A 14,835-nucleotide genomic window follows, 5' to 3' on the forward strand; every position below is an offset into this window, starting at 1 on the left:
GGAATGGCTGCGTCGTGTTCCAACTGTTACATGGTTTTGTTCCATCTTCCAGACCACTTCATACCCCACTGGGAGTGTTTCAGAAGCAGATCGTTTAGGTCCGACAGCGGCAGAGAGACGAGAGCCACCCTTCTCCCTTCTACCTGGAGAGGAAGCCAGGGAGCAAGGCAGTCATGGTAGCAGTGGTGTCATAAAATCTTGGGATTTTCCACTTCCAAGATGAACCTCTCGTTGTCCATGGTGAGAAATCAACTCTGACCGGTTGACTTCTGGCCTGGTGCCACTAGTTTTAATGTAATGTTGATGTAGCGATGTGATATACGATCAGGAATCTGCACAGGGTGTTTTATTTGGAAAACTGACCAGATGCTCTATGCCGTTCCTGTGTCTGACTGGATCTGCTCTGTGCAGATGCGTGATGCAGCTTCCATCAAAAATAGACTGGGCGCATATGTTGGAGCGTCTTCTGGGATGCTCCTAAAACACGCCGTAACGTGTCTGGTGGGATTACAAGCGTTGACTAGAGTGGCTGTGATCAGCTCCGTTGGCCGCATTGCAGCCGGGAATGCAGTGCAGACGTGCCCCCAGTGGAATCAAGCTGTTACAGTAAAGATTTCAAGGACTGGCTGATGGGGGGGAAAAAAAAAGCAAAAATGTTCAGCCAAAATATAACGGAATTTGATGGTATTTGTCTGAATTTCCTGGTTAGTGTTGCACAAATCCACAGAGGTAATAAAACAGTGTCTGCAGGCTAACAGGCACACACCAACAGCTGAGAACTAAACACATGCTACTGCAATAAAATAAAAAAAATAAAAAATCATTACTGTTGGCTGAAATAAACTCTTGTTTTGCATCCCTACAATCATTTAGTCTCTGAGTGTAGCAGGGCTTTAAGTGTCGGTGGTTTCCCTCATGCTTTACTCAGCAGGAGCGATGATCAGCGAAGGGAGCCGTAAAAGTTTTGTAGCACAAACTGCCCCTCCTGTTCAAATATTACTGCTGTGTTTTACACAAACACATTAGACATTGTTTCCACAGGAGTAGCTCACACTGATTGTTCATGATGTGCTTTAACTTCTCACTTTTTTTTTTTGTGAATGAGCTGTTGTTACAGTCATCGGCACATCGTCTACCATCGTTACCATGGTTTCATACAGGTGTGTTGTGTTTTGTCTTGGGGTGAACAGTAGTAGAGGGTGGTCTTCTCTAATTTTGTAGCGTGTACTTATCTTTTTATCTATTTCTTACACTTTTTTTACACATAGACCTTGTCTTTAAGGAAATGAGTGTAATGGGTGACCAAACATTTATGGAGTAGAACATACCAGAACAGGTATGTAAGCTGTAAACTGCCCTTCTCACAAATTATAGCTTCTCCAACACCCCTAAAAACCCAGAATTGCATTGTTGCTCCTGTTAACCAAAACCTCCCTGACCGATTCATCCAAAAACTCTTTTTACATTAAACAGGTCTTGTGATGTAATGCAACATGTTACTGAGAATGTAGTCGCACAAAAGCAGCACTCAAACCTCTCTGCTTCTTTTCTCTAAAATTCATTTAATGTCATGTTTTGTTTTTTTTTGACCCATGTGTTATCTAAATCACACACACGAGCTCTGGACAACACACTGCATTAGCACTCTTAAGTGTATTTGTTCAGCACAGATGTCCCGATGGGATCCAGCTGGAGTGGATTTTCGGTAGCAGAAACACAATGTCAGGACCTTTTTTTATATGCAACAACTCCCTCATATCAAAAACACACATGCTCCTACCATGTAGACACACAGTATGATGGTTTTTGCAGAGCTCATTCCCCCGCATTAGGGGTTAAACCGAAATATGTTAAGCTGTGAACCGAAAACAGAATGACACGTCATGCTGAGAGAGAGCATGACAGATGGACTGTAATGCGACTGAAATGTTTGTAAATCACTCCCATTCATATCATTTCATGTTTCATTTGAACTTTATCATGATGATGAAATCAGACAGTATAAAACCAGTCGGGCCGGTGAAGGTGAAATCATGTGGAAAGTTCTACATCTTCATAATACTAATCCCTTGTTTTTGGCACGAGCCACAGTTTGTGTCAAAACTTGTGCTCTCGAGTGATAACTCAATCAAATCTGAACGCACAGACATGACGCAAATATTTTGAGACTGAGTGCAACTTACAGCTCACGAGGATACCATCACCTCTGATGTGCACTGCAAATAAATCTGCTTAGTGATGATAAGAAAAAAGATATTTGTCTGTACATCCATGGGTACCTTGCAAACAGGAACTACTAATAGTAATTTCACATATTTTTAGTGCAGCCAATTTGACAAACTGTAAATAAATATTGACTGAAAAGAAGCAGAGCTCAAGTTGTGGCCCACAGCTAACTCACTGTATCCATGGCAACCTTATACTTCCTGTTTACATCACCTTATTGCATTATAGGAACTTAAGTTCCAAAACTGAGAGCATGTTTACCCCTGAAATCAAAGTAAGACAGGAAGAACAAAATCCATTAATATGAACTTTTTCATGTTGTACTAATATTTTATGGCATCACTAATGCTCAGAATCTTATATTCCTGGAACACTTTCCTCTGTGCATTCGTATACACATATTTGCCCCGTGTTAAAAATCAGTGAACACACAGACAAACAAACAGTAGATGGGAAGTGTTGGGGGATACAGTTGTAGGCCTGTATCGATTTACACATGTTCAGTCTGCTGCTTATTGATCATAGACAACAAACTGATTACTATAATGACCCCATGACCTGCTGTCCTGCTTAGTAGAAGGCAATCAAAAGGCGATGGCCTCATTTAGATCTCATACTCTTTTAGTGTCACAGCTGCATTGTACAGACACTAATCTCTGGTACTTTTCATCCATTTTTTTTTGCTTTTCAAATCTTTGAATAGAACTTGATGCAGAGATCCAGAGCTTCAAGAAGTCTTCAAGTCACTTTTGTCCAAATGCATTACTTTAAACCCAAATCATTTTCACAGTGAGAGAGGCAGCATTAGCAGCTCATGAAGCAATCACTTCCTGAGTGGATTTTATTTGACGGGAAAAGCTGATTACAGGTATGGACGGCTAAAGAAGTGAGCAATCCTCTCAGGAAGTGGAGCGTAATCTCACCACGAGTCTGCTCATCCTGTTGGTGTTTTTGCATTAAGTGATCAAGTCTAGAACATCCTTTTACTCTGTAACTAAACTTTGTATTCTGCTCAAAATGAGCAAACATGCAGACACTTACAGATCAATTGCTACTTGGATGGTATTTGATAACACTGAAGGGGTGGGACATGATTTTTTTTTTTTTTTTTTGTTATGTCATTTGTTACATTTTATAAAAGAAAATGACACAATTACAAAAATATAAAGAAAAACTGGTTGTTAAGTGTAGTTCTAAATAGTTAAAGGTTGAGGCTGGATTTATGTTATCATTCTCTTATTGTCAAAAACATCTCATATGAAGATCAAAACCAATTAGAGCTGCAAAAATGAGTTCATTAATCAATAAGTTGCCAACTGTTAATTTAAACTATTTAGATAATTGATTAATCCTTTTGAGTCTTTTTTTTTTTTAAGACAAAAATTTTGGTTAACCCTAACCCATCTTAAAAAACAAGTCCCATAATGTCTTTAAAAAGCGCAGTAGTTTCCTAAAACAACTGGGCACTCTAGTTGTCAGTAAATGTTACTCAAGCAGGAGGAAACGGTGAATTTGTCGGGAACTATTTTCAGCGGCGGATTAATACACATTTGCTGCTCTAGTGAGCATTCCTGGCAGCAGAACAGTGCGTGTTGAATTGTGTCAAAATAAACTACAAGTCTGTGGTTTCTGTGTCCACTGAAAAACCTGGCAGTGCTTTGGCTCCTAAACAATCTAGTATTTTTTACCACTACGGACAGTGTGGAGCCGAACTTTAACACTGAATCCGAGTGGCTCTCTGTGTGTGACTGACATTTCATCAGAATTGGAGATGTTGAAATCCCACAGGAGTGTTGGTGGCTGTCTTGCAGTGGTTGCCTCTCCTGATTAAAAGTAGTGGAAACACTGCATGTACATGATGTGATTTTCTTCCCATAATTTGAAAGAAATGGAAATGAAACAACCATGCCCCGCAGTAAATTAGGCGTCCAGCCCAGCTCCATGTTTTCAAATCAGACAGATTAAGATGCAAGTCATCTATGGGTGAATTTACAGAACAGGAACAATTTTATATTTCCAGTTTAAAACACCTTATTGTTATGCGGTGATGGAGAATAGGAGAAATTTGAACCTTTGATCCTTTTTTCAAGTGTTTTAAATTATAAAAATTATTGACAATGTTGCTCCGTGGAACTGATTTGTCCCAGTTTTGTGGAAAGGGTCTGGCCTGTGTTGAACAGCTGGTCTAAATACTGTAGGCTTCATTGGTTTGGCACAGTGGCAGAGGGGGGATATCCTCATTGATTGCCCCTGGGCCTCTGCCGCTGTTGCTGCACATCCGATTTATCATCGAGCGCCATCTGATAGCAAAAGAACAAGTTCACACTTAATCGGCGCTCAATGTTGTGTGAAATTCAAGAAGAATTCCTGCAACACGGCTTCTGATGCTACAGGTGAAGATTCGTCTGGCTGCTTTTGACAATTTAAGCATGACATCATCATCATCAACAAATTGACTTGTCAGTGGCTGCAGGCTACATGCCGACACAAACCTGCTGTCTGCCGCCTCTAAATCAGACTGACTCAGAGTACTGTTGTGGTCTTTGGCTTTCTGTGAGCTCCACAGATGTGTGTGTGGAAGTGCCTGACAGGCGTGGCAGGAACACACCAGACTATGAAGCCTGGGGAGAGAGGGAGGGAGAGAGAGAGAGAGTGAAAACATGAGCAGTGAGATGGAAGCAGAGGTTGTAGCCAGAGGGAGTGTGACTCTTTTCACTGATACAACCTTCATACAGGAGATAGGTGTCCAACATTTGAGTCATTCGTACACAGACTGAACCGTAACGACAAGAGGATTCACCTATGACAGCAGAGACTTCAGTCTGCAGCTGCAGTTATGCTGAAACATGCAATTATATCAAATTAAATCATGTAATTAGTAAATGCAGTTAAGTTCGCCTCAGTTCTTGTCTCTGTGACCCACACAAACGTCTCTTTAAAATCCCTTCACTGTCTTCCTGTTCCTTTTTAAACGTGTCAGGAAGTTTTTAAACCTCAGCAACAATAATTCCCTTTTTATAATAGTAAAGCCTGACACGAGGACGGCCTGCTGTCCAGTGGGAGCAGGAGGAAGGGTCACAAAGCCAGGTCAGATGATGTGCATCGACCCATTCAGTTCAACCACCGGTGTGAGATTAACCTGTATCTCCGAGTCATTCTGACAGGACTATCAGAGCTACTGAGAAACACAACCCATGTATTTTACACATTATAAAATCTTAACCAATTAAGAAAGAAACGTCTGGAATAGGGGACTTCAAAGCTTAATTCAATTCATAATTTATTACAACTTGGGTCATATTTTTGGAAGTTTAGGTCATCATTTCCATCAGTAATGATAACATTGCACAAAAGAGGTCCAAAGGGGCAAAGGCGGCTCTTGCTATGCAGCTTATTAGAGAGATTTTTTATGTCTATCCAAACAGTAGAAGTGCTCGAGCTGTGAGTCACTCGCCATTGTTTATGCAGAAAATGGATGAGACTTCTGGAAGCATGAGCAGCCCAATAGCTTCACGTTTACTTTCAATTTGAACTCCAAATCAAGTGGTTTAGATATTCTATCTTACCCTGTCTGACTTCATTACAGTGATATCTCTGTGTTCCCACATCTGAAAAATTGGTTTTGTCAGTACAATATTATTATAACGGAGATAAATGATGGCAAAACCCCACAAAAAAAATAAGATCCAAGTTGTAATAAAAGAATTATCCTTTAAAGTGGGAAACAAATTAAACCTCTAAATTCCACTTGTACCCCCTGCCTGTTTTCATAGACGTTAATGATTCAAAGAATGAGTGAATTTCAGTTTTATTGAAGGAAACAGTGTTCTTGCAGAATGAAATGTGATTGAGGCATTAAATAAGAAGAGGTTTACTGTATATGATGGTATTAGAGTGTGTGTATAGAATATAAATAAGAGATAATTAACATATTTGAAGCTTTTTGTCTATGAGGAATGTTTGTCGCAAAGTAGTAAACTCATTTCTGGAGCGAGGCAGTGAGGATGAAAGGGGGGATTTCACTGAGAGTTAAAAAAGCGTTGGTAATTAAAGTAGGCAGATGAGGCGTAGCTGATGACCCTTGTGTGTGTGTGTTTTCCCCCCCACTGACTTAAAAAAAAATCAATCATAGCTAATACGAGTCGGGGGAACTGGCACACATGCCGTGTGTTGTTGTCAGATTACCATGATGAGTTTTATCCTTTTTTTTTGCATGCCATTAGGAAACATGGTAGTGTAAATGAATGAATCGGTCGTAGAGACGGCGCGCCGCTCGTCATGTTCTGTGTGAGAATACAATTAGACTTAATGAGCGAGCCGTCGCTGGAAAGTGCTCGTCCTCTATCTCATTAAGGCTTAGTGGGCGTTCAGACCCAAGTCAGACCTGCTTTAAAACAACACAAGCGGCTGCTGAGTTGGTGGGAATGTGTTGCTTAGGTACTGGTGAGACAATGAAATACAATCCAGAAAGTCCAGTAACAGATCAATGTGTTTAAAGGTGTATCAGGCGCCAAAACACTGCAGATGGTTTATAATTACTCCCAGACAGGATTCTGCAATTCTGGAAAGTTATCACTGCAATACAGTGTTCATGTTACAAAGTAATCTTCCAGGAATGCGTTTTTTTTTTTTTTTGGTGGGGTAAAACTGATTTTGGAGTTGGCTGAATTTCTGCCAGATTGCTGGTTGTGTGATTGATGTGTGATAATTGTCTGAATAATCAACAGTCTGGCTGTGGGACGATCGGTTGGATTGTTAGAAATGTTAGAAATTCTGATTGACTGTTTGCAGCTGTTCCACAATCTCATTCCCCATATACACTCTGTCAAAAGATGTGTTTTAAACTCCGCCGAGCTTGTTTTAATATTTTAGAGTGAATTTTACGTGTTGGGGTTAAAACTGTAGTCTGATTGAGGCTGTTGTGATAGATCATATTGTCTGCATCTTCCAGCCATCTGAGGTTCCATATTTTTCTTTTTCTTCTTATTTTTTGATCATAGTAGACATAGGCCATCTTCTTTGAATAACCTTTATTGGAAATATCACTGGACAAAACTGACCTGGGGTTGTATGCTTACACTCAGAGTGAGTAAAGTTTGAGTTAACACAACATACAAGACTAATAAATATGTACAGTGTCTGTCCAGCTTTAGAGGTATCAGTCGTCATTTGGATACATCTCTCCATTCCCTTGAATGAGAAAGTGTGTCTAAACCTTTGACTGGTACTGTAGATGCCTTTCATCAGTTCACTGTAAAGATTAATCCCTGTGCTTACACTTCCAATGAAAATTTCTGCTGTTTGGATCCAATGACACATTTATCCTTGGGTCTCAGGAATTCAACCATACTGTTTTTCAGTTTTGACACTGCTTTTTTTGTGGTGAGCTTTGTTGGCTTAACCTTTGTCCATTCTGAGGTGGAATGAGCAGATGTGGATTGAGGAATGAAGTAGGATGGCATCAGCTCTGTGCCAGCTAGCCTGAGAGGGCAGGGCAGGAGTTGTATTTAGACCCTGTATATATTTTCCAAGGAACAGTGAGGGGAAAAAAGCAGAAATCTCTGGTATTTAATTACAGAGCAGCTGTGGCCAAAGGCCCTGTGTCAATGGTAGTTTTAAGACCGACAGCTTAACAACCTCTGGAATGGGGGCACTGTTGGTTTTGGTGACGCTGTGTCATTTCCCTCTGTGAAAGTTTTTGATGTGTTTGGGGTATGTACATATCCCAGTTTCACTGAACAGTCAAAACTAAATGTTCAAAATAAAAAAAAAAAAAAAAAAAAATGTGGTGCCATCATGTGAACCAGAATTCAGCACCATTGCCCAGTGGAGGGTGAAAGCTCTCACTAATTTTAGGACTTTATAATGCCTGGAAACGGCCTCTTTTTGAAGTCTGTTTTCTCACGAGAATCCCTTTTGTGAAAGTTTTAGTTGCTTTGAAGGACTCATCTGCTGTTCACAGAAAATGTGCCTCCCTGCCTCCAGCTGTGGCACTGATATGTTTCTTTCCCAGGTTAATCTGGGCTGCTTTGGGTTGAGTCAGTCCCCTCTCTGTGCTGTCAAAAAGTTCTTGTGAATTTGGACCAGTGTACACATTTGAGAGGACTCCTGGGTGCCATGTCCCTCCCTGTAGAGTTTGTGAGGGGGTGGGGGGATGGGGGGGGGTATTTGCCCGCCTTTTTTGGCGACTGACTCACTGGTTTTGGCAAGGTTGAACGAACACGCCATGTCACCAGTTGAGTCACTGTACATTTCCTAACAATGAGAAGCCTGGCTGAAATTGGCACAGTCCCATTTCATGGTCACAAAGGGAGCCATTAAGGCTTAAATGCATCCGGATTCAAGTCTCCCCCTTAACGTGAGAGAGTGCGCCTGGCTGTTGTTGTGTGAGTGCTCTTACATAAGGTTTCTTCATTTGGCCTGGCGTCAAAAGAGCCATTGGCAGAAGGACACAGCTTCACTGCCTACACTCTCCGAAAGCTGAACGTAACGACTATGTTCTCAGAGTAGATGGGCTCCAGGCTCCTTGATAACTCATCTGCAGCCTGTTTGCTCAACCTGATCAACCATTGTGTCATACAGGTCAAGCTTTTATCCTTGAATAGGAAACTCACCGAGGGGAACAAACATCAGAGCAAAGACTTCAATCCTTCCTGTTCCTGTCACTTCAATCCCATCAGTCCATCAGTCTCACCCACAATTCCACCACACTGCTCTCTGCACCTTTCAACTTCAACTTGTCTTCATGCAGCTCAGCTCCAGGCCTCACCCTTTACAGTCAGGGTCAAAGATAAATGGGAACAATAAATGAGTTACTTAGTGCCAGCTTCTCACCTGAGGGAACAGCCGCAAAACAAGACGCAGCACATCCCGGCCACAGGGCACAGGTAGGAGCTCCTGGATCAGTTGGCAGAGGGTTGTAGAGTTTAAAACCACTTGTTTTGTTTTTTTTTACGACCTTGAGGGCGGATTGGAAAATCTCCAGGTTTGACCGAGCTTCGTCCAAATTAGGGCGGCATTCCTAGACAATGACTGTCATTTGGATCTCCTGTGGGAAGGGAAGGATACTGCCTTTACAGCTTCAGGACACCTGTGGTGAAGGACAGGCATAAAATGAGAATTTAGCAGGGTTGCAAAGCCTGAGAAGGATTCGGGTTTCATTTCATTTCATCTCTTTCCTAAAATCAGGTCATGCAGCTTTGTAATATAGTTTAGTAAAATTCTGTCTCAGAGTGTCTGGCTGTACTATGATTAAAGCATTTAGATGATTAAATTTAAGTCTTTTTGTTCAGTTGTCCTAACTTTGAAATATTCATAAAGATAGTGGGGCGTGTATTCGTCTCCTATGTTGAATACACAGTCCAGTGCAAGAATGATTCATTTCATTTGCAAATTAACATTTAGCCCAGATTTGATCATATTTCTACTTGTTCATGAATGGAAGTCTTTTGGGTTTTACGTCACTAAATTTATAAAAGGAAAACATTTCCTCACTTTTAAGTTCAAGTTATCATCCATTTACATTGGTAGCCTGTTAACAATGCTATATAGATGCATGTCCTTGTATGTAAGAACACTTTGGGCTTCAGAAATTGGCTTCAACCGAGAGGAGTTAGGGACCAGGCTGCTTCGGAATAGAGATGCACTGATTGATCAGCCACCGATCAAAACCAGGGTTTTCAGCTGCTCGGCTGTAACCAGTGACTGATTGATCAATCTCACTCAGTAGCACAGACAGTACAGCCACACACACAGCCACACACACACACACACACACACACACACACACACAGCATGTCATTGGTGTGGAAGTTCTTCAGCTAGAGTGAAGAAGACGCAAAGCTCACAATTGGTAATACCCGTAATAAGCTGTGGAGGAACAACCTTGAAAACCTTTGGAACAACTAATTTAATCAGACACTTAAACCATCACCCTGGTATACTTTTTTATTTAGAGATTTGTTTGAGTGAGAGTGAGAGAAGGTCCTGTAACCTGGTGCTCTTTTTTATTTTGTTTATTTTGTTTTGGAGGAAATGTAAGTTATTTAAATAGTTAATGTTTTATATAAACATACAGTTGAATTTTCCATTAAAGAAGATTACAAAAATGTTTGTGTATGCTGTCAGTTATAGTTCTTAGAAAGAAAGAAAATATGTAAAGAAAGAAAAAAATCTTTCTTATTAAGTTCTTATAAAGACAAAAAATCAGAATCGGCCAAGAAAATTGCAATCGGTACATCGCTAGCTGCTAATGCTAGTGCTACCTGCCTGTGTTTGAATGCTACTGTTGCTAACTTCAACTGTTAGCGCCCACATCACCTTCTTAAATGAGTTGTGAGCATGTTATGATGACTCTGAATGCAGTGTAAAGATTTCAGGTATTTATTTCAGTGGATATCTGGGAGTTGGTAGTAAATTAGGTTAGCTAGCATAGCCATCTAGCTGGAGAGGGGTGGTGTGAATGGGTGGCTGTGAATTTAACCATACCCTTGGCTTCTGTATTGGGTTTCAAGTAGACATCAGTTCATTTTTGCATTCCTTTTTCAGAACTTTCATTTCTTTTTAAATTCTGATGGTCTCCTAACATCCCTGGTTGTGGCTTTGAATATGTGTGGTGAAAGGGGTCATGTTTCATGTTATGCCAGACTCCCTTCCTTGTGGCAGCCCTTTGTCAGGCTTTTAAAAGGTGACTTTTGTGGCTGCTCTTGTCTCGCCATGTTCAGCAAGGTCTTTGTTGTTTCACTGAACAAAAGCTGCCTTGTCTGTAGAACGCAGGCCCTCACCTGCGTAGCATGAATTAAGAAGTCATGGCAGGCTTTGCAAATGGTTTAAGCTCATTTTGTTGAGGAGAATTTTTCAGCCACTGGCTCCCGCTCTCATCATTTATTTCCACATTATGATTCCTCAAAGACCATTGATGTTGTACTTTGTCATTTATGCTTTTGGCTTTTAGGAGAGAAAGTTGTAAAAATGCTCTTTGTGGCTTTTCTAACTGAATGTCCTCCTTCAGATTTCGACAAATCCTCGTGGGAGACATGGAGACATTGGAAATGGCAGGAAATAAGCAGTAGACTTCTACCGGTAAGTTGTCTCTATTTGTGCCAATGCTTGTACAAAAATGATTGTCATGTTCAATCATTATAAAGTGGATTTTCTTTTTTAAATATATTTTTTGGAGCATTTTATGCCTTTGTCATAGGGACAGTGGAGGGATGATAGGAGGCAAAGGGAGAGAGAGAGATGGGGGGTGACATGCAACAAAGGTCCGCCGCTGGATTCGAACCGCGGACGTTGCGGCCATATGAAGTGACGGATTGGGATCAAAAAACGGCCCTGACATTTGCAACAGACTGGCCCTATTTTCAAAGCCAACACCAACCCCGCTCAAATGTTAACAGAAAAAGCTTGAGATAAAACCATACAGACTGACTAGAATGCAGAAATTTGCAACACACACTCAAACAAACACACACTATAATTGCTACAGTCGCTAACGTACGCCAACAGCCATCGAACACAGTCAGAGAGTGGCAGAGCGCCACAGCCACAGTATAACGTTATAATAAATATGTCTCGCCTTCATGTTCTTAACAAGCTAACTTACGAAGGAGTTTGCTTTTCTCTGCAACCTCGTCAATTACATCGTCATTCTCTGTCCGTCAGCTTGAAACTTGAAAAACAATTCCAGGTGTTTGAATTTTGGGCGCCTGAAAAAAGTCATATTGAGCAATTTCTGCCACAAGTCCAGTGTCCAAGTCTATTCTCTCTTGTTTGTTTCCCTCATTGTCTTGCTTGTCTCCTTGGTCTGGGTCTGCCACAAGTTCAATGTCTTGACTTTTCCATTGGCTACATGGAGGGGATCATGGGAGAATGTGTTTATTAAAAGGCACATTTAGGACGATCTAAAATGTTTTGAGCTGCATGTGTAAAATAACGTTTTGAATCAAAATCATCAAAGACTTATTTATTTATTTCACTGCAATGACCCGTTCTTAGCAGCCCATATTCAGGCGGCCCTTTTGGCATTTGCCCAATTTCCAGATGGCCAATCCGTCACTGGCCATATGGCGTGTGTCCCAGCCAGTAGGCTACCACGGCACGCCATGAAGTCGATGTTTTGGCCATTGCTTGATATTTTACACCAAAATAGCTAGACGTGTTTAGGGGGTAATCACTCAAGCTTTTATAATTATTTCCTTCAGTTCATCTGAATTACACAATGGCTCATAGGATTTGAGTTTCCTCCTCCTGCGGTGTCAAGTCCACTTCCCCCCAAACCGCATCCCACCACACTCTGCAGCTATTTAAAGTGTCAGCGGCTGCTCCCAATTACTCCTCCCCACGCCAAACCAGAAGCTCTGGCCATGCAAACGGACACCTCCCCACTGTGACTTTTATCTGTTTGTTTTCATATTTTCCTTCCCTCAGTCCGCCCTCCTCCCTTGTGCTCTTACTGTTTTTGCCTTCGCCAAGGATTATTGTGTTTTTTCTCCAGCTGACCTTGGTTACATAAACTAACGCCTGATCCCCCCCTTCCTTGATTCTCCTCCCTGTCCAAGTCCTCTTCCTCCTCTCTGTCCCACCGATCTGCCAGGATCTTAACCTTTTTTGCGCTCCCACAAAGCCCAGTGTTTTGATTACATTGTGAAATTGGAGCCAGGACTATTTATTCCCAGGCTGGAGTTGTGTGGAGGACCTGGTTGGAGGATAAGCCAGAGAGGGGGAAGCCAGGAAGCTGTTGTGGTTGAATCAGGCGGCTGGTGTCGGTGGGTGAACTGTTTGTCTTCTCATAACTTCTTTTCGTTGGACGAACATCCAGCCAGCTGTTTCAAATAAGCTGAACGCCCAGGGTCGCATCCCACTGTCAGCAGTTTCTGCACATAACCCAAAACCCATCATTCAGCTCCGGCCGTTGCAGGGTGGCAGATTAGCCGCGTGGTTTGAGACGCCATCCAACTCTCAGCTGGAGGAAGGAGGCTCAGGCTCTGTTTTGGGAAGCATACACCCTGTTAAAGTGTCATTGAGACTGACACAATATCCTCTATTTCTGAGCTTTACAGCAGGAATACTGTGCAGTGGACTGTTCACCAAAATAAGTCTCGTTGAACTTTTCAACACACCCAAATACCCAGACAAATTGTATATATACACACACAATTTGTCTTGACATTTGAACTCTGTGGAACAATACACAACAGGCCACCTTTTTAAAAATGAAGGTATATATTTGTGACTGCAATTTTCTCTAATCATCCAATTAAACCATCCAATTAAATGTTTACTGCCTCTTCAGGTATATTTCTGACCGGACTGGAGAGTGTGATTGGTGCTGAAACTCTGACTCACATGTAGAAAACTGACCTCCAGCTCTCTTGTTGTCAGGCTGCTTTAACTTGCTCTCTTTGTGTTGTTACCAGCATTTCTGTAAATGGACACGGACATATTTAGTCTCTCCAACTACTCAGAGGTTATCATCGAGCCACCTCAAGCCCACATTAACTCTCCCTGTTTTCAACACTGAGCTGAGGCTGTGATTGAAGTGCAAACACTGGCTCAGTCTACAAGACTCCGGGGCCACACGTTTCACTTATGGGCTGCTTCGGAGCAGGGTTAAGACTGTGTTTATTCAGTTTGTCAGCATACACACACACACCCCTCTTCTCTTCCAGTAGCTCAACACTGTGTCACCTCTCTGTCTGTAACCAGCTGATCACACACACACACACACACACACACACACACACACACACACACACACACACACAGTGTTCTCTAAACATTTACAGACCTCATTTGCTTCCTCAGGTCATACACTTCACCTTGTGTTAAATGCAAAACATTCGAATACACATCGCCTACACACACACACACACACACACACACACACACTTACATTCACACGCATATCTCCATACTTGTGATTTTGAGTCAGGTTAGTTTTGACTTTTGTCCTCTCTAGTGAATCACTGGTTCACTATTGTTCTCATGGTCTGAAAATATAATTGTGACACATGCATGCATAGACACACACACACACACACACACACACACACACACACACACACACACACACACATATATCTAAGGCCAAATGGAGATGAGCAGCCAAGCATTAGATTATAGGGAAATGATCAGCCAGGGTAGACAGGAAACACTGCAGCACAATGAAGTATGTGTTTGCACAAGTGTGTAGTGTGTGTGTGTGTGTGTGTGTTTGTGATCCTTTACCATAGACAAGTCTCATAGCAATAACAAGCAGACCGTGTGATGGTGTCATTTTAAAATCCATGTTTAGGTTTCACAGAACACAAAGTATGTCATTAACAATTTAGCTGCTTTCGCACACAGACAGAAGGATAGATTACAGCTTTAAAGACACGACGGAGGTGAAGATAAGGCTGCGTTCACAATCCCTGAAACCACACTGATCTGATTTAAGAGATGGATACACGAAGCAGAGGAGGACTCGCAAACGGATCTTCCGTTCGGCTTCATCCAGGCATGATTTTATTTTGGTTTGATTTGCAGTTTGGTTGCAGGCCAGCGTCCGTTATCACAACTGTGCTGTTTGTGTCAGGCCTCTTACAGAGAATGCTTCTCATTCAAAGT

The 14,835-nt window shown here is 41.7% G+C and overlaps 1 protein-coding gene across 3 annotated transcripts in view; it reads left to right on the forward strand.

Annotated features, from left to right (window-relative positions):
- The window catches only part of plxnb1b (plexin b1b), a 116,922-nt gene that overhangs the window by 14,585 nt on the left and 87,502 nt on the right, over window positions 1-14,835 (forward strand). For 2 of the 3 annotated variants that reach the window (XM_042406152.1, XM_042406155.1), the window contains one exon: window positions 11,237-11,307. The gene's annotated coding sequence lies outside the window, so the exon portion shown is untranslated. Of the gene's footprint in view, window positions 1-52; window positions 241-11,236; window positions 11,308-14,835 lie in introns of all 3 variants that reach the window. The other variant, XM_042406154.1, reaches the window with a different exon arrangement.

Source organism: Thunnus maccoyii, chromosome 3 (genome assembly GCF_910596095.1).
Source record: "Thunnus maccoyii chromosome 3, fThuMac1.1, whole genome shotgun sequence".
NCBI classification, from domain to species: domain Eukaryota; kingdom Metazoa; phylum Chordata; class Actinopteri; order Scombriformes; family Scombridae; genus Thunnus; species Thunnus maccoyii.